Source organism: Garra rufa, chromosome 14 (genome assembly GCF_049309525.1).
Source record: "Garra rufa chromosome 14, GarRuf1.0, whole genome shotgun sequence".
In the NCBI taxonomy this organism is placed as follows: domain Eukaryota; kingdom Metazoa; phylum Chordata; class Actinopteri; order Cypriniformes; family Cyprinidae; genus Garra; species Garra rufa.
In genome coordinates, this window is record NC_133374.1 from 14,789,150 (window position 1) to 14,810,778 (window position 21,629).

The window sequence follows — 21,629 nt, forward strand, 5'->3', positions numbered from 1 at the left end:
CCTCATGTTGTTCCAATCCTGTATGATTTTTTTTTTTTTTTTACTTCTGCTAACCACAAAAGAAGATATTTTGAAGACTGCTGGTAGCCATTGACTTCCATAGTATGAAAAACATACTATGGAATCACTGGTTACCAGCAATTTTTCAAGAGAAGTGGGAAAAATTCATACAGGTTTGGAACAATTACATTTTTTACATTTATCTTTATTTTATTCATGTATATTTTTTTAATACACTACCAGTCAAACGTTTTTGATTTTTAAGGGTTTTAAACACTGCATTAACAGTATTTGATCCAAAGTACAGCAAAAACAGTAAACATTTGAAATATTTTTACTATTTAAAATAACTGATTTATATTTGAATATATTTTAAAATGTAATTTATTCATGTGATCAAAACTAAATTTTTAGCATCATTACTCCAGTGTTCAGTGTCACATGATACTTTTTTTCAGGATTCTTTGATGAATAGAAAACTCAAAGATCAGCATTTATCTGAAATTAAAAAAAAAAATGGTAAAGAAATTATAAAAGTTAATACTTTTATTTGGCAGGGATGCTTTAAATTGATGAAAGGTGATAATAAAAGACATTTATAATGTTACAAAAGATTTATATTTCAGATTTTCTATTCATCAAAGAAACCTGAAAAAATCTACTCAACTCAACATAATAATAATAATAAATCCCTTCTGAGCAGCAAATCAGAATATTAGGATGGTTTCTAAAGAATCGTGTGACTGGAGCAATAAATCCGCTTTGAAATCACAGGAATAAATTACATTTTAAAATATTCAAATATAAAACAGTATATTTAGTTAAAATATTTCAAAATTTGACTGTTTTTGCTATACTTTGGATCAAATAAAATGCAAGCTTGGTAAGCAGAAGAGAAAAACTTTTGACGGATAGTGTACATTATTCTATTCATATTCATTTTCTCAAACATTTCCCAGCCTCCTTCATGTTTTACGTTTGTACTCAGCAGGTGTAATCCCTCTCTCTGTTCACTAGGCGGCCGTGTGGCTCTTTGTTCCCTCACACACAGATTCTGGCTGTGACAGATTTTTTCCCATCTCTTTGATTCATCCCCATACACAACAACACACAGCTAGTTCCCTTTCTGTGGGATTTCAGGCGCTGCGGCATGAACGCACCGACCGGGACCGAATCTGTGTCGATAGAGATGATGCATGCCGATGTGTACAGTCATTTAAACCCCAAGAAAATGCGCAAATAGTGTTTATTTTTAAGATAAAAGAAGACGGAACGGATTGGGAACGTGCGCTGTGGCATTCTGCTTCTGTTCACCTAGAGTAAGTAGCTTTGTTGTTTTTTTACACTGGCTTGAATTAACATTGAACTCCACGGATTGGACATAATGTTAGCGTTATAAAACATGGTATGTAGTTACTACACTGTTAAAATCGCTATGTCGATGTTTTTGTGCTTGTTTTACACGTCTTTGTTTAGAGTAGAGCTGTTTGGTTGCTGTTGTTGAGGAGTGTGTTGTAAACTGCTGCGGCCTCCCGTCTTATTTACACTTATATTGTATGTGTTTATATATTTGAAGGGTAATTTTGCAATACGCCTGTTGAAGTAAAGACTGGTTAGTCCACATCTTGGATCTGATAAGCGCTGTCCTTCTGCCATTAATCTGGCTGGTTGTGTTTTAAAAGCTAGTCAGCTGTCTAACGTTACCTAGACAGCATTTTTGTGGGCATCATAGACGCGTTCGAATCGAATTTGTTGGTCTTCTTTGGAACGTTCGATAGCGATGTCCGATTCGTTAGTTTAGAATCGTAAGTCGGATCTTTTCAGTGAATCAGTAGAACCTGGTCTGAACATTCGTTCACGAATCGGTTTGAGCGGTTCTTCAGTCAACGACGTGTTAAAGGGATAGTTCACCCAAAAATGAAAATTAGCCCATCATTTACTCATCCTCCAGGTATCCTAGGTTTATATGACTTCCTTCTTTCAGACGAATCTAATCAGAGTTACATTAAAAATTATCCTAAATTATTCTAAACTTTAGAACTTGGCATTGGCGGCTATTTCTTTATCAGTCCAAAAGAAGTCTAATAAAGCACATACTTCCATAATAAAAAGTGCCTCACACATCTCAGGGGAGCGATTAAAGGCCTCCTGTAGCGAATCAATGCATTTTTGTAGGAAAAATATCCATATTTAAAATGTAATAATCACTTTAATCTAGTTTACGCTAACTGTTGTACACGTAAGCTGTTCCATGACATAGGAAGCAAAGTTTCCTTACTTTAGCAAAGGAAAATCAGTCTCCTCTTGGCTTATATTGAAATTCTCCAGCATTTTTCTTTACAAATCCTCATTTTGTATGTTAATTCGTAACCAGTGCTGTGTTTACCTCTTTCCATTTCTTGCGGACTTGTCCGTTTCGTCCGAAAACTTGCAAAAGTTGAAATGCCTTTAATTTTCATAAAACAGATGATTTTAGAGATATGTGTAAATAAAGGTTTGCAATGTTTCATGCAAACGCACACGTTATCTATTATTTTTGGCTTTTAATATATGTTAGCCTTAAGGTTATCTATAAGCTAGTGTGCTCCAAAACAACAACATAATTTGCATTTACAAGATATAAGCATTAAAGGAAAACTCCACTTTTTTTGGAAATAGGCTCATTCTCCAACTCCCCCCGAGTTAATACGTTGAGTTTTACCGTTTTGAAATCCATTCAGCCATTCTCCTGTTCTGGCGATATCACTTTTAGCATAGCTTAGCATAGATCATTGAATCCTATTAGACCAATATCATCGCGTTCAAAAATGACCAATGAGTTTCGATATTTTTCCTATTTAAATCTTGACTCTTCTGTTGTTATATCGTGTACTAATACTGGCAGAAAATGTAAAGCTGCGATTTTCTAGGCCGAAAAGATTAGGAACTACACTCCCATTCCGGCGTAATAGTCAAGGAAGTTTGCAGGTGCAGTAATATCACGCAGCGCCTGAAATTAGTTCCCAGCTAGGTAACTTCTAATGTGACTGGCGTGATATTACTGCGCCTGCTTCGGCCATGTTACGGCAGCAAACTTCCTTGACTATTACACCAGAATGGGAGTGTAGTTCCTAATCTTATCGGCCTAGAAAATCGCAGCTTTACATTTTCCGCCGGTTTTAGTACACGATATAACAACAGAAGAGTCAAGTTTTAAATAGGACAAATATCGAAACTCGTTGGTCATTTTTGAACGCGATGCTATTGGTCTAATAGGATTCAATGATCTATGCTAAGCTATGCTAAAAGTGATATCGCCAGAACTGGAGAACGGCTGAATGGATTTCAAAACGGTAAAACTCAACGTATTAACTCGGGGGGAGTTGGAGAATGAGCCTATTTCCAAAAAAAGTGGAGTATTCCTTTAACTTACGGTCTCTCACTTCCGCTAATATGAATCAACAATTTTGATGACATTACCTTGCACTTCAGCTTCTTATCAAATTTTCTGTTCAATCAAATGCTCTCTAGAATCCGAAGCATCTAGCCCCCTACATTATAAATAAACGCTAAAGCTGCGGCTTACTTGAATGGCACGTAGTGCTCAATGTAGGTGACAGGGAACGATTCAGATGGTGTAAATATGCTTTCGATTGAGGCAAATAAGTTCTGGATCGCGTTGTCACACACAGTCTGCTCCGGACCAGAAACGAGATTGCACATATAAGTGGATAATATGAGTCGGCAAATGTTAAACACTTTTAAAACTACACAGTCTCAGCATGTATATTATCACTATTTTAATTAAGAGTTTCATATTGAATCTAGGGGTAATCTTTTAGACTATGGCTGTCAAATGTGGCTTTTCTGAGCTGCTATTGGTTATTTTAAAAAGGGGGTGGGGCTGCTTGATATGTCCCGCCTTGTTATAGAATAATGATGCGTGTTTAAAGGCACTTCAGTAGACTTTTAAGAGTATGTAACATAGAGGGTTTTGCACTAATGTCATGATTATTGGCGATACTCAGGTGTAAACAACAGCATTAATTGCACTGTTGATGTGTTATTGAATAAGTTGTTCTGCTAATTTATGCCGTCTAAACCACATAAAAAATGTGCGGAAGCTGCTAAATCATATGGAGAAGGACTTAGTAAGCAGGAAAGGGTGCAATATTTTGTCAAACTAAAGCTAAATAGGTGGTATAGATATGTACAAGCAGTATTCATTAAGATATTAGCCTAATATTTTACCTACCTGACCGGAAATGATAAGAACAAACATGAATGTTGTCAAGATACTTCCCCTGGAAATCCTGGTTTAGTTTGGCCAACCACAAATGCCTTTTGTTCCTCAGACAGTTTTTTGCACTCTTTGCCTTGATTTGTTATAACTCTTGGCAGTTTATAGTACTCCAAATATTTTTCCCGGTCTGACTGATTAGTACAGTCCAAAACACGAAAGTAATTCATCATTTTCAGCAGCAATAACTAGCAAAATATGTGTTCGGTTCAGTGACATTGTTTACATTTAATGCTGCCAATATGGCCGATTGATGGCGTGTCGTGAAATGTTATTCAGATGGTCTGAGCATAATTTGCACATACATATTAAGTTTTGGCCCTCTTTTCAGTGTGTAAACCAGACACATAATGGCTCCGTGAACGCAACAGGAGATTTTAATTGCAAATTTTTACTCATTACACTTTTACAGCTTTCTTACAACTTTACACTAAGGAACCAGTTTTAGCCCTTTTAATAAAATCTCATGATAGTGCTCAGTTAAAAAACTTCAGAGAGTAGATGTCTCTCTTTCTTTCTTGGCTGACAAGCTGTTCCAACCACCAAAATAACCATTTTGTTTGAGGCCTTCAGTTATTCCCTTAAGTTTTTAGATCTGACAAACCAGAGGTCCATTCCAGTGTGTAATAACTGCAGAAATTCATGTAGTACAAGGCATAGCATTCAAGAAGTTAAAGTAATATCTGTTGTTTTCTATTGCATTTTCACAGTTGGAATTTAAGTTTTAATCAACCAATAGCATTTTCTTGTTATTTTATATTTTTACTGAATGTACCTTGCAAGGAAACCCTACCGTCACATTTTAAGACAGAAAACAGCTGTGTTTGGCTTGTGAAGCACATTTCTGAGTTCAAAGATCTAGATGTCAGTGTTATATATGATGAAGGAGGTGGTGAAGGTCTGTCTGTTGGACAGCTGGTGCCACTCCTCTCCCCTTAACAGAGTCTTCATTTGCATATGGCCACTGACCCTGTTTTTGCTCTTCTTGAAGATGCCGGAGGGGATGATGGACTCATTGTATCCACTTACACACCTCCCATTTTGTATTGCATTATCCCATTGAAAGCTTCTAAGATGTCTCTTGATCCACCCAGGACCTCAGTGGTGATAAGCAGGATGTAGATTGACCCTTGCTTATTGTCAATGTCAATGCTCAGATTCCCTACTTGTGTTAAATGGCTTGATTGTATATTAATTAGCATTGTTAGCATATGAATAGTTTTCAGTTAGCAGGGCAGTCAGTATTGCTGTGGGATGTTGCGTATATTCAGAGAGATTCATTCCTAAATGTGTTTAGTCCCAAAAATAGCTTGCCACTGTCTAATGTGTTTAAGCCTCTGTATTTTTAAAATATGTCCCTAGGATAACAAACTCCCAAGCATCTTTATTATTATAGCAGGCGTAATGTTATCAACTATCATGAACAGATTAGTTTTGATAAGCTGAACATACAAATATCAATAAATAAATATTGGTCTGTAGTTATTAAAACTGAGGAAGAACATTTTTTATGTCTCTTCTCCACATGTATGAAACAAAAACATGCAGCAAATCATAATTGAACGTGATCAGTGTGGTCTGATTTCCAAACAAATTACGCTTAAGTGCTGATTCTTATAATAAACGGTTTTAAAAGATGAGTTTGAATCAAATGTTTTAAAAACTGGTGGTTTGAATCAAATGTTGCTGGATCCATCAGAGCAATTAATGAATCAATATCTGGTTTACTTTCTTAAATGCAAGTGCCAGTGTTGTTGTTGTTTGTGTTATTATTGATTATATGACAATATGTTGTTCAAAATGCACTTATTTATTTATTCATTTATTTATTTTATATATTTTTACATACACTAAATGTGCAGTACATTAATAAAAAAGATAAAGTATTTTGGTCATATACTATTATAAACACCTTTTGTTTCCAATTTACACTGCTATTTCAAAGTTTAGGATTAGTTTTAAAACATTTTTACAGACTTATCTTGTGGTTATTTGATTAAAAATACAGTAGATATTACAATATTATTACAATTTCAAATAACTGTTTTCGTATGTAATATATTTTCACATGCAATTTATTCCTGTTAAGGCAAAGCTGAATTTTCAGCATCATTACTCTGGTCTTTGTATGGTTTGTTTGGGTAGGACAATATTTGGCTTTTTTGAGATACAATTATTTGAAAATCTGGAATCTGAGGGTGCAAAGAAATCAAAATTTTGAGAAAATCATCTTTAGAGTTGTCCAAATGAAGTTCTTAGCATTGCATATTACTTAAAAAATTAAGTTTTGATTTATTTATGGTTGAAAATTTGCAAAATATCTTCATGGAACATGATTTTTACTTAATATACTAATAATTTTTGTCATAAAAGAAAATAATTTTGACCCATTCAATGTATTGTTGGCTATTGCTACTAATATACCCATGTTACTTATGACTTGTTTTGTGGTCCAGGGTCACAAATGTCTTTACTGTCACTTTTAATCAATTGAATGCATCATTGCATTTACAATATGTTTATGTATTTGATTAGATAGTGGCTGTTTAAAAGTGCTACTGTACTTTCAGTGGCTGTCCCTAGCAAATGTTTTGTGTGTTGGGCTTTCCCAGGGGACGGTGGCAGACTTTTGTTCCTTCTGTGGCAGATGGCCCAGAAAAGGTCTGTTAAGATCATCACTATCGTTATTGGGTTTATGGCGTTGAGCCTCAACAGATGCACTCGGGGGGGCCGACACTCTAAAGACCATCATCCGGCAGCGGGACAGTGGACAAGCTGGGGGTGTCATAGTCAAATCAGCCTTTTTCTTTAGACCTTCCTGTTTCAGAAACCCCAGTTCCCTCATGTTGACTATGGCTTTGGAACCAGGTCAGAGAAAAAGAGGAAGAAAGAGGAGGAAGAGGAGGGGGCTTGTCAAGCCCTTACGCTATTTGGTTCAGTGCCTGCCTGACTGATTTCTGCTCATTCATCTGACCCAGAGTCATAAATGACAGTGCTTTTCCACAGAAATACCGTGGATATGTCCTCCACATACAAGCCTTCTCTAGTTGTGCTTGTAGAAACAGCAATGAATCAAACCCGAAGTGTTTTGTGTCCCTATTCAAGTGATTTCGCCAATGAATGGCTCCGTGGCATCCATCCAGTCAGTGATGCATTCAGATAGACGCACATCCCATTACAGATAGCGCTGAGCTACTCTCTTACACCATGAATTATTCTACTTTTGCAGACTTCACACTTCCCTCATTCAGAAACACGTACGAGCAGAAGCAGCCAGACGTCACAGACGGCGTAATTGATAGTGCCTCTGTCTAAGGTCTGTTTTGCAATTAGTTTTGCTCTTGTCCATCTGCCAAGGTGTTAGAGCTGACTGGCTCACTCGAGAACGCGTGGAGGCTTTCCAGTTTCTCCCCCCGTGGGTCCGTTCTGTTCATCTGCTTGCCGAACAGCCATATTTGTGCTTCTGACTGCTCCGTTTGTCTTTTTTGATTCGGGATATAATCACAAGACCTAATATTGTTATTGTCTATTTGTTAACTTAATTTTCGTCTGTTTATGCCAGATTGATTTTGTACCCTGCAAACGTTGTCTTTAATCTGCGTTTGACAGTTTGAAGCCGGGCGGCGTCGAAGGAACCAAACGGCCTGATATTTGAGCATCCAGATTTAGCATTCTTTTGATCATGGCACACACTGCTTGGAAAAAATCTTCTGTCAACAAACCCATGTTTTTTGTTTTTTTCCTTCCTCTCTTCACTCTTGGTGAAAGAGCGTTTCTCTCACTTCTCACTTCTGTTTTTTGTCCTGATTTGCTAGCCTGTTTGTTTTTTTCTTTTAGAGCTCGTGCTGATTTTGCCAGATAGTTTCCCATTTGAAAAGTGGCTTGGTCTCTTTGGGCGTCTTTGGGTTCTGCATTTTTGGAGCGGTTTTAAACCGTACTCTCACACTCTTTTATTGCAGCACTTTGACGTTATTAGAGCTTTGTTAAATATTGATCACAGCGCACACTTGAGGAATCATTACATGAAAGCTTCCATGCCAATAATGTGTTTTATTCTCCTTTGAAGTTCTTCTGCCTTACAGCGTTTGGCGGTCTGTCAGATTTAGCGTTATTAATGCAAAGTGAAACCTATTTTGGAAAAAATAGCTTCTTGATAACGCCTGGACAAGGCCTGTGAAAACACAACCTGCAGGCTTTAATTGGCCTTTATCGGCTGTCAAAACAAGTTGAGTGCAACCAGTTTAGTGCTTGCAATCAGGAGAGCTGGAGTCACTGTGACAGGGCCGTGGTGAACTAATGTGGGTCAACACCCAAAACGTCCCATTGTTTCCTTGACTTATCATTGCCTTAGAATGTGCCTGTTGTGTATGTGGGGAATTTCTACTTTGTAAGTAGCCAGTTTTAGCAAATTCTACATTTACGTTTATTTCCTTTCAGTTTTTAGATTCTTACTGCATAATTAATTGGTTAGATGTCTATATCCCTGTTTCTACGTTTTATTACAGTGGTGGCCAAAATTATTAGAACATTAGTATTTTCAGCAGGTAAAAATTGTTTAAAGTCAGTTATTTTTATATTTTGCTGTAATGTGTCTGTAGGAAATATCATTTTACAGTTCCAAACATAAATTTTGCCATTAATTGTAATAATCCAGTGTGATTTTGGTATGCATAAGGAGTCTGACAACAGCCAGTGCTCCACACAGATATCCGATCTCATCATCGTCCAGTTTGTCTGGAATGACATGAAGAAACAGAAACAAACTGAGACAGACTAAATCCAGAAGAACGATGGCAACGTCTCCAAGATGCTTCCAAAACCTACCTGCAAAGCTGCAGTACTGTTAAAAGTTTTAGGCACTTGTGTGTAAAAAAAGCTGTAAAATGAGGATGCTGTCAAAAATAATGTCATAAATAGATTTTCTTTATCAATTAACTTCTATTAGCTAAATTATATCAACATCTGGTGTGACCATCCTTTGCGTTTAAAGCAGTTTTTTGTCCTAGGTACATTTGCGTTTTTCGGGAAGCTTTGCAGGTAGGTTTCTGGAAGCATCTTGGAAATGTTGCCACAGTTCTTCTGGATTTAGTCTGTCTCAGTTTGTTTCTGTTTCTTCATGTCATTCCAGACTGGATGATGATGAGATCAGATCTCTGTGTGGAACACTAGCTCCTTGTGCAAACAAAAATCTCACTATTACAAATAATGGCAAAATAAATGTTTGGAAATGTAATTGATATTTCTTACTGACACACTACAGTAAAATATAGAAATAACTGACTTAAAACCATTTTTAGCTGGTGAAAATACTAGTGTTCTAATCATTTTGGCCACCGATGTATTTACTGACCCACAAGAAATCTGCAAAAAAAACTTGGATTTGGAATGGAATGACCGTTATTCACAAATCTCTGAAAAATCCCCTGCCTCATGCTCTTTTATCAAATATTTTGGTTAGAGATGCACCGATTGCAATTTTCTTGGCCGATTCCGATTCCGATTTTTCAGTAAGTGTGACCTGCCGATTCCGATTTTTGCCGATTCCGATTTTATTTTTTTAAGAACTGTAATGAAAGCATAGGCCTATACAGAAATATTTTCTTTAATTAAATTTATTTTATAATAAAATAAATTTTTAAACATTATAGGATCTTCTTACAACAAAATAACTTTAACAACAAAATAAAGTGCTTTGTGCCTTCGAAAAAGGTATAAAATTAGTTCCTGTAACTAACATAGTATAGTTATACTAACAAAAATCTTTTCCTCAATGTATTTTTTTTTATTTTATAATAAAAGAAATGTATAAACATTACAGCATCTTCTCATATTAAAATAACTTTAACAAAATAAAGTGCTCTGAGCCTTGAAAACATTAGAAATAAAATATAAGTAACAAAGCAGGCATACAAAAATCTACTTTTCTTCAATGAATTTTATATGGATTTTTTTTTTTTAACATTAATTACAGGATCATCTCACAACAATAACTTTAAAAACAAAACGTGCAATGTGTCTTCAAACAGGTAGAAATAACAATGCTAGTAATAAATGCTATTACTTTAGCATTAATGGCAAATTTTCCTTGATAAAGAGAAGCATTTCTGCCTTGTCACCAGTTAATCCAGCGGTACTACACTTCGGAACATTCATTCACATATTTGCGCAACGCCACCACATACAGCGTCTTCACACACAGATGAAACTTACTAGAGAAGTGTAACATAAATGCATCTGTAAATAAATACAAATTAAATTCACGTCGCACACGCTTTAATTACCTTCAAATGGAACATATATGCTCGCTTCGAACTATTAGTATGTGAAGAGGCTGTATGCGGAGGCGCAGCGCAAATATGTGAATGAATGAAAGTGTAGTAAACGTCAACGGATTTCCCCTGCTCAGGGAGTAGGGAGCAATGAACAATCGGAACACAGTTCATTCACGGAGCTTACTTCTAACTAGGGGTGTAAATCGGAGCCTTCAAGACGATTCGATACGATACCGATTTCTTAAGCCAACGATTCGATTATTTTCGATACTTCAGAATTCCCTGCGATTCGATCCGATTCGATTCAATACTAGATATTTTTACATGATATCTATTAAGTTTCAAATAAATCAACAAAAATAGTAAATAATTTGCCTTTTATTGAGAATACAGAAACAGTATTCTATTCACATAATGTGTATGTTACACTAAAGCAGTTGTGCTCAATGCACTGCAAATAGAACAGCAAATATAAGTTACTGCATCTACAAAGTGCAATCAGATAAATTGTAATAATAATAATAAAAAAAAACTTATAGTGCAGGTCTACTATGGTCAATTAGCCTATTCACCGTTTTAAAAAAGTTTCTTTCATACAAAATTGGTTACATTTTGAAAATACAATTTGCATCTTATTAAGAGGTAATGGTCACACATCCTCTGCAGTAGATGAACTGCAAATAGAATACTACTCCACAAAATCAGTTCAAAATCATCGATCTTGAAAGTCAGACAACAATGTGAGGTCTGTGAACATGAACAACATCATAGATGGACTGACTGTGAAACGAAAGTAACGCGTGTGAAGAAGAAGACAGTGAGGTTAGTGCCACCCGCAGCTTAGGAGTAGGTAGTACGCTTACATCGGAGCCATAGACAGTAAAAGAAAGGTCGGAAAAGATTCTAAAAATAGACAAGTGAACAAACAGGCGGCAAAATAAACACATTAATCGATATTCTTGCGGACGAATCGATGCATTGAATCGGCGGCTGCATAATCGATGCATCGATACGAATCGATTAATATTTACACCCCTACTTCTAACGAGTGGGTTATCTGAATCAGGTGTGTTAACTAACAGAGACATGCAAAATATGCAGAGCGGGGGCGCGATCTACCACATGTCCAGCCAAGCTAAACAAGCGCGTGGTTCGTGGTTGTTCCCTCACGTTGTATTTTGGCCTTATAAATGTTACAAACTGCGATCTTTGTGTCATCTTCACTCACACCAAAGACATGTTTACACGCGACTGTGACGTAATTGCATGCGCCGCTGGCAATAAAAGGATCGGCTAGGAATCGGCAAGAGGAGAAATTGACCGGCCGGTCACCGATCCGGGCCGTTCATGCGAAAATCGGCCGATTCCGATCACTAGCCGATCAATCGGTGCATCTCTAATTTTGGCTAATTTGATGATTTTCAGTGACATTAGTAATTAATTTTAAATTATTTATATTGTTTCAAACTGTGGTGACTTTTTTTTTTTTGTGGATGGAGCTTATCTGGTGGCAGAAAATGACAAGTAGCAGTCATGAAATAAAAGAATAAATTTGAGTTTATATTTCAAAATTCTGACATTATTCTCACAATTCCGAGATTACATCTCACATCTCAACTTGTCATTCTTTTCCCCTCGGTTCAGATTCATAGTTATATCCCACACTTCTGGGTTTTTTTTTTTGTTGCTATTGTTGAGTTAATTGGAGTTACAAAGTCCGAACTACAAGATATAAAGTTGTATTTAGGAATAAAAAAAGTCAAAATTGTGTAAATGTAAAATGTTGCATGTTTAAATAGTATTTCATGCTGTGACTATAATACAATATGTCCTCTATGAACTGCATATGTGAATATTATGTGGACAAATGTTTTAAAGCAAATTTCGGTTTTAAAAACCGAGTAATCATAGATGTCTACATTTAGCTTCAAAATGCGTTTTTGACGACAGTATTCTATAAAAACGATTTGCATTCTGATTCTGACATCCAAAGGCACAACAATACATTTCTTCTCTTCTTCCAAGAATTTTACCCATTTCCCTCCACTTGTTACCATTGTTTTTCTGCCACCACAATGCGCGCTCAGCTGTCATAACAGTGACGTCTACTCTAATTTGGTCTGTAGAAACAGAGTTATATTTAACCATGGTATTAAGCTATGCATGATTGTCTTGTACTGTTGTTGAATTTTCATTTTTATTTGCATCCAATCTCAAAATCAGTGCTTTGCTGTCAATTTAGCATTATAATGAGGCGAAATATATAATAATATTAGTAAATGCACTATTTTTTTTTAAGTTTCTGCTCTAGTTCACACAAAAATTAAAATTCTGTCATTAATTACTCACCCTAATGTCGTTACAAATCCGTAAGACCTTCGGAACATAGATTACGCAAAAAGTATTCTCGTACCTTCAGAAAATTACGGATGAACCACATGGACTATTTTATTTATGTCACTGCCTTTCTAGGTCTTCAACATGGTAGTTGCGTTGTTGTCGGAAAGGTCAGAAAGCTCTTGGATTTCATCAAAAATATCTTATTTTGTGTTCTGAAGATGAACAATGCTCTTACAGGTTTGAAATGACAAGAGAGTGTGTAATTAATGACAGAATTTTTATTTTCGTGTGAACTAACCCTTTAAATTTTCTTTTATTGATATAGTCTGGGTGCCAGCATTGTGTGTAAATCCATTCCACTGAATTGTGCAGACTGTCTCACCAACAAAAAACGGAAGTACACTTGAACACTTAAGAATACTCTTAAAATCAAGTAGGCCATTTATGATGCCTCAACTACATCTGAGAACAAGCACTGTTTGGTTTTTACAAGGACAGGACATCAGTTTAATTCGTTCTTATGCCCATCAAGACCTGCCCACTTTAATCCATCTCTGTCTAACTGATAAGACGGAACATGGCTGAATAATGCATGTGAAAGTGGACATCTCACATCCATGTACTCTCCGAGCAGATGATGGTGTTCAGACTTTTCTAAATGGAGTTTTTACAGCACTACAGCATCTGGATATCCACTGGCCTGCAGCCAGCTTCCAGGCAGGATATGATGTGTTTCTTTTCCCATAATTTACATCATGTGTTGGACCTGGAAACCCTCTGCGTGCCATGTGAGTTATTGACCAACCTGGATGAGTTTGCTAAATCCTTGGTTCAAGAGTTCATGACTGCTGCAGTTGGCAGTTGTTTTCTTATTCTGTCACGGGCATCCATACTAGCTTTCTTGTCAGATCCAGTTACATTAATCTATCCGGTTATAGCTAGGGCTGGGTTGGTGTATTGAATTTTTGTGATGTATTCAATATTAGATTGCATTATTATTGCATTGAGCTTTTTTCGACCTGTTTATAAGGCCTGTTTGTGTCTGTTTTCAGGAAAATTATAGTTCTTTAACATCTTTGAATTGAACTTCATAATGAAAAATGCCAGTATAGTTTTGAAGAACTAATTTCTTTGAATTCAGTTTAAACTCTTTATTTCTATGAATCAGAAATTGTTTTAGTAATAAACTGGCGTCATTGAAAATGTTCACAGTTTCACTGTGGCAATTTAAAATATTTTAGTATAACAAGTAGATACTTTTTGTACTTTTTCTCCTCTAAGAAATCATATATAATGTTTATATACTACCATTTGTTTTTAAGAAATTAATACTTTTATTTACCATGGCTGGAATAAATTGATCAAAAGTCAGTAAATACAATGTTACAATGTTACAGATTTAAAATATTTATTTAAAATACAATGTTCTATTTTAAATAAATGCTGTTCTTTCCATCATAAACAACACCTACTGTTTTCAACATCGATAATAAGAAACGTTATTTGAGCATCAAATCAAAAAGTCATCAAACCTTTAAATGTATTGTAATAGTACATTGATAAAATTATTATCTTTCCATTTTTTGATAACCACAGTTTCATTCAGCTATATGACTGCTGTACAGCATGAAGCAGATTGGATTGTGGTCAAAGGACTTGGCTAGAAGTTTCTAGAAGTTACATATTAGCTAGTAAGAATAAGCAACCAAACTGCCCAAAGTCCCATTACCTTTGCTTGTTTGTAAAACATCCCACTAGTCATAATTCCTAGGCAGGAAACAGAATAGATTTATGAAGCACATTTAGCCTGAATGGTTTACATCTGCTCTGAATTTTTTTTGTCATTACATTGGCTGTGGAGACAGTGAGTTGGTTTTCTGGAGGAGTAAAATCTGGCTCCCATTAGTAAATATAGAAGGTTCTCGGTTACACATCATAGTCATGTGAAAAATAGCTCTGTGGAATGTACGGCCTTGGCTTTGTGCAGTCCGTGCCAACCCTTAAAGCACACATACATATACAGTATACTTGCACTGCCAACTCATCTGTGCTGTGTTCATCTTCAGTTCAAAGCTCTTTGATATGGAGTGTTAGTGATGGATCAGACGGGCACTTCACAACAGGAAGTGAGAGTCTCAAGCAGGAAGGCTAAGTGGAAAGTGGTATGTTCAGAATTTCAGCTGATGATAAGCTTGTCTATATATTGACTATAACTCTTTGTACCTTGTCTGCATCAAACTCCAGATACTTACATCCCTGCATTCAAAATAGTTTACTAGACTTCTGATTCGTTCACAATCATTACATTATCGAATATAATCTTTGCACTAAACATGCTACAAGTTTCTGGGACTTGTAAAGGCTTTGTTATGGAGCATCCTGTTCCCCATTTCCTGTCTCCAGGGATCCCTGATGGGAGTTGAAATAATACAGAAAGAATTCCATACTGAAATACTTCACCAGACCATGAGCAGCTTTGCACTAAATATAGTATTGCTTTTGAGGAGGAACTATTTACAGGCTGAGTGTTTTATAGACCATAAATTCGTTTAAAAGGGAATGTTTTTTTAATTATTATTAATACTCTTTATTACCCTGGAAATCCAGAGATCTCGCGAGAGCACAATTTGAATTGTCTCTGCAAGACACTCTGGCATCGAGCAATGATGCAGGTTACTGCAATATGTAAGCAATTGTGGGAACCAATCAAATCTGTGTATCTGATGTAGGCGGGCCAGAGGCGAGCTAAGCTGATGATGACAGCACTGCGACGTACGAATCATATAGTAAACTTTGAAAGATCGCTGTCGCTACAGATGAACAACAAGTTGTTTGAAACGGCTTTGGCCGCTACAATGAACGAGTTAGACTTGGCTTTCCATATAAAAGAGGAACAGAAAACCGAAAACTCGAATCGTTCCTTTGCAAGAAGGACGTTTTTGCTGTTTTGCCGACTGGATACGGCAAGAGTTTAATCTATCAGTTCACGCTTACATATAATTAGCCGGAGAATAGTAGTGCATGTTTGGCGTGCTGTCCGGTGAAGGGCTCCGAGCTCGGGAGTGGCCCGAACCCAGAGTACGTTACCCTCCCCAATAGAAGTAGCGAGAACTCGGAGTGATGAGATGGGGTGGTGGAGGTTTACTGATAAACCATCGAGTGAATTGAGGTGAGTCAGCTGTATTTAAACCTATGGCGCTGACTGACTTGTGATGTTTACGCTATGCATCTGACGCGCTTCTCCCGAACTTTGTTAATGAAACATCATTTAGCTCTGCTGGTAGCTAAGCGTGTATTGTTGTGATTGGTCGTGGAGTTATCCAATTGCGTGCAGTTAGAGTTTCAAATGCATGCTTGGTGCCGCCCCTCGAGTTAGGCAGTTTTCATTGCTCGATCCCAGACCCATAATCTTAATAGATTAGGGTCTGGATTTTTCCAGGCTAACTCTTTATCGTAATTGCTATGTAAACTCAGTTTCTTTATAGTTAAATACACTACAGTTTAAAAGTTTGGGGGTGGTAAGAAATTTTAATAATTTTTTATTAGAAGTCTCCTATGCTCAGCAAGGCTGGATTTATTTGAAAATGAATACGATAAAACGGCAATATTGTGAAATATTATTCCAATTTAAAAACTTATTTGTATTTTATTTATATTTTAAAATGTAATTTATTCATGTGATGCGATGCTGAATTTTAAATGCTAGAAAATTTGAACTTTTCTTTTAAATTTCTTTTATAAAGAACATTTATATAATTTATACTACAGATAGTCCACAAGAGAAAATAATAGTTGAATTTATAAAAATGACCCTGCTTTTCTTTAGAACAAATCCTTCAGGTGCCACAGATTCTTTTGGTTTTTCAGCATTTTTGTGTATTTGAATTGAAACCTTTTCAACAATCACTGTATGATTTTGAGATCCATCTTTTCACACTGAGGACAACTGAGGGAAACATGTAAGTATCTTCTGTAGCTTCTAAAAGGCAGTACTAAAGGTAATGGAAAAAATATGATATTTAGTCAAAATAAGAAAAATATACACATCTTTATTCCGTTCAAAAGTTTACACCCCTGGCTCTTAATTCATCGTGTTTCTGTAATGGTTGCATGTGAGTCTCTCAGTTGCCCTCATTGTGAAAAGATGGATCTCAAAATTATACAGTCATTGTTGAAAAAGGTTCAAATACACAAAAATGCTGAAAAACTAAAGAATTTGTGGGACCTGAAGGATTTTTTAAACTGCAGGCAGTTTAACTGTTTAGGACAAAAAAGGGACTCGTGAACATCTATAAAAAAAAAAACAAAAAAAAAAAACACATGGATCATTCAGGTAACAACACAGTATTAAGAATCAAGTGTATGTAAACTTTTGAACGGGGTCATTTTTCTCTTGTGGACTATACTGTATGTAAACGTCTTTTATGTGACTTTGTATTCAGGTCAGTACTAAAAAAAAATACCATGCAATTTGTAAGATCCCTCTTATTTTGCTAAAATAATTAACATTTTGCAGATTCTGCAAGGTGTATGTATGTAAACTTTTGACTTCAACTGTATTTAGAAAATGCTCTTCTCTAGTTTTTCTAGCTGACTAATGGGGGTTGTAGTCAGTGAATTTGTTTTGTTCTGAGATAAATGTGACGTTACGTGGCATTGTTTACAAGCTGTTATATTCATATTACGTGAGACAGGATGCGGGTTTCGATAAGTTGTACTTTTTCTTTTAACATACCTTTGGATGTTTTTTCATGTTTATTTTGTGCTAAAAAACAGTATTAAAGTGGGCGAGATAATCAGTTCTGGCGCTTCTCTTGAACTTAGGTGCTACAGCGATCTGTCACTTAACATTAAACACCGCCAAAACAGCATTTATTGTTTGAATACTGTAATAAAATGGACAGATTTTGAAATCTGACACTGTTTCATATCAAAAGTAACAAAGCACAAAGCTTATTGCGATTTATTGGATGGAATGTGTGCTACAATGTTCTGTTCATGGCCAGAACCTAATCGAGTCTTTAAAAATAAGAAATAGATTTTTTTTACCCAGCCCAAATGTTCAGTATTTATTTTAAAAATCTAATTTTAGGAAACCCCCAAATAAGCACGTTTTAAGGAATATCAACAACTCATAAACGTATCCTAGACCAAGGATTTTCCAGAAATCTCAGTTCTCCTCGGCTTATTTTTCTGAGTTGCCATTGCTCCTAGCCAAATAGGTCATACTCTTAGAAAACCACTCTTGTTTCGGTGACCTTTGTTGTGCGTCGTCAAGGCATCGCGGCGTCTAAGCCGAATGACTAAGTAGATGCAAAATAGGCGCTTAGTTCAGTAGGGAACTAAAACAATACCTTTTCACTCCAAACACAATCCTCAAGCCACTGAAACTGGCCACGAGAGGAATTTTTCCTTAAGCATTAAACAGTGCTCCCCGCTCTCTTGCCGGCATCCCTGCAGGCGTGCTTACGCTCTCATATCAGTGCACGGCGAAGCATCCTGTTTACATCACAAAATGTCTCCATGCCAACGAGAGGCTGGTGAGGGGTGCTGGGTCCTGGCAGTGCCATGTGGGCTTGGCTCGGGCTCGGCTGTGTGCATTGTTTCACCGAAGCAGGGATTTCTCTGCCCTGTACTGAGAGGAGAGAGAAAGGGAGGGTGGAAGTGGGGCAACTAAGGAGGCAAGCGTATGAGATCCCAGAACATCACAGCAAAGTTGCAGCCGTGCTCTGCAGGCTCGTGCATTTTTAGCATTCCTGTTTTGCATCGTAACCAAAAGCAGATATATGGAAATCTTTGGACTAGTAAATGTGGACTGAGGCCTGAGGATGGTCAGGATTTGTATCATGTAGCCCAAAAAAAAGGTAAATGAATGTATTTTTATTTTAAATTAACATTTGCTATTTGACAATAGTTTTTTCTGTAAAACAAAAAAACAAAAACATTTTATTTAAACCTATAAATAAAGTTTTTAAATGATGAAAAATGTTAAATGTGTAGTATGCAAGCCGATCTCATGGCAAATCGTACGTATTTTGACAATAGTTTTTTCTGTAAAACAAAAAAACAAAAACATTTTATTTAAACCTATAAATAAAGTTTTTAAATGATGAAAAATGTTAAATGTGTAGTATGCAAGCCGATCTCATGGCAAATCGTACGTGGTGATGAACAAGAAAAGTGAAGTTGGACATCTCCCATGGCATGCATAGTCACCAGATCTGAATATTATTGTGCCACTTTGGGGTGTTTTGGAGGAACGAGTCAGATAACATTTTCCTACACCAGTATCATGTAGTGACCTGACCCCTGATCTGCAAGAGGAGAATGGCTCAAAATGCCTTTGGCAACTGTGCAGGACTTGTATATGACAATTCCAAAGACGAAATGCTCTATTGGCCACAAAAGGAGGCCCAACACCATACTAACTGTGGTCTAAAACCAGGTGTTTCAGTTTCATTGTCCAACCCCTGTATATATATTAGGGGTGGGCATAGATTAATTTTTTTAATCTAGATTAATCTAGATTAAATCTTGGAATTAATCTAGATTAATCTAGATTAAAATGGCTAATTTGAATTCTGCTAAAGGCATTCAGAATATGTGTGCTACCCAAATAATGACTTAAAGTCTTTGAGAATGGATCATAAAGCTCATAAAGCTGTTCTATGATAATTTGTTGATGAAAATAAATTATGTTCAATTAGATGTACTTGTGTTTACTAACTAACTAACAATGAAATTATTTTTTCTACCTATTAGATTGTGTGTTTTTTTTACGTCAACACCTACCCAGCCCATTACATGTTACACCGTACTTTTATTTTGACAGGTTGCCGTGAAGTTTCTGTGTCATACAGTATGATATGATGCTAGTTTTCTCAAATGAAACGGTAAAAGTGACACTCACAGCAGTTTGGGAGATTGAGTTTATCTGTTCATGTGAGATGAAAATGCCAAAAATTACCGGGAGCGTCACGTGTGTTTCAGTATGCGTGTAGTAAAAGCTCGTCTCCGCAATGCATACATACAGCTAGGCAAACGGAACATATCGGATTCATATTAAAACGGTCTTTTTGCATTTCAGGTTTCACATACACTAGTCCATATCGCGATTTGAATTAAGTGACTGACCAACATTTGATTTATGAATCCAAAAAACGACGAATTTACGTGGCATTTTGCTATAGTAGATTCGGTTTTTATGAATGGAGGACGACGCGATCCCGTCTGTGTTTTGGCGGAGGAGACTTAAACGCGCGACCATATTCTATAGTCTTCGGTATACATCCGCGTTAAACTATCAAGGTGAAAGTCATCATAGCTTGCGTAGTTTAGACCCAGCTCCCAACCCAAATTTGAGAATAGATTAACGGCGATATTTTTTTTATCGCGCGATAAGAGTTTCACGTTAACGCAGCACGTTAACGCCGATAACGGCCCACCACTAATATATATATATATATATATATATATATATATATATATAGCAAATATTGCAAAACATTTTATAAAATACAAAAAATCAATCATTGTTTAATACATTCATAAAATAGATAAATAAAATCTATCGATTTATAAATATTTGTTTCTATATAATATTTATTTTATTTTATTTCATACCATTTTCAGTATGTTTAATTATTCAAATTTACCATTCTTTGCTCAGAAAAACTATATAATTGACATTGTCCCAGTCAACCAGTTTTCAAAACAAGTATTTTGGTTTCTTGTCTCCATTTCGATCTCATATAATTAAATAATTGCAATACAAGTCAATATTTCATGTCTATTTACTTGTTTGTTTTTTAGGTGGCCCTAGTAGTGAGAAGGATAATGAACAGTCAGTATTGTTTACTTAGGCTATAGGATAAGTAACAAAGTAACTTAGTAGTTGCGGTTTCTTCATGATTCCAACCACTATATCGTCTCACGCTGTGGTTTCGTAGACACTGACTAGTGCTAATCCGGCCTGGCTTTACTGTGTTTTGGGGTGGTGAGCTCGGCATGACTTTTTCTTAAGCTCTCTGCTTTATGCAAGCTATCTCTTACTGGCATGGTGATAATTTAGCTAATCTTTCCTTGCTGCTGTTCCTCCAAGCTGGTGCTGTTACTGAAGCTGAACTGATGTTATGTGATAACGTATGCCCTGTGGGACCAATGTGGAAGAGTTTGGGCCAGATGATAGAACTGTCACATGAACTACTGGATTGTCACTGAATACTACATTTATTGATCATGTGTATTTTTATACCTTGCAGTTGTAAACGTCTGTTGAATATGTATGTTAGCAAATAAGGTCACAGGATGTAGCTGGCTAATATAGATACAAGTAGTATACACTACCATTTAAAAGTAACAAAAAAATCATTTAAAAAAAAACCTAAAAGGAAAAGGTATCACTGTTTCCACAAATGTTAGGCAGCACAACTGTTTTCAACATGGAAAATAATTATAATAATGATGTTTCTTGAGCAACAAATCAGCATATTAGAATGATTTCTGAAGGATCTTGTGAGACTGAAAACTAGAGTAATGGCTGGTGAAAATTTGGCTTGGCATTTATATAAAATAAAGCATTTTCAGTTACATTAGGGGTTGACAGATTTTTGGCATTGCCGATATTAAGAATTTTTATATCAGTAAATATCAAATATCAATAGCAAATATCAGTCATTTTCAAAACCGATTTGCAGTTAAAATAATTTACAATTTTGACATAACCGGCGATGATATTG

The 21,629-nt window shown here is 36.1% G+C and overlaps 1 protein-coding gene across 2 annotated transcripts in view; it reads left to right on the top strand.

Annotated features, from left to right (window-relative positions):
- The first annotated feature begins 1,107 nt into the window (after window positions 1-1,107).
- The window catches only part of cuedc1b (CUE domain containing 1b), a 38,001-nt gene continuing 17,479 nt past the window's right edge, over window positions 1,108-21,629 (top strand). The window contains exon 1 of one of the 2 annotated variants that reach the window (XM_073818116.1): window positions 1,108-1,319. The gene's annotated coding sequence lies outside the window, so the exon portion shown is untranslated. Of the gene's footprint in view, window positions 1,320-18,614; window positions 18,756-21,629 lie in introns of those variants that run through there. The other variant, XM_073818117.1, reaches the window with a different exon arrangement.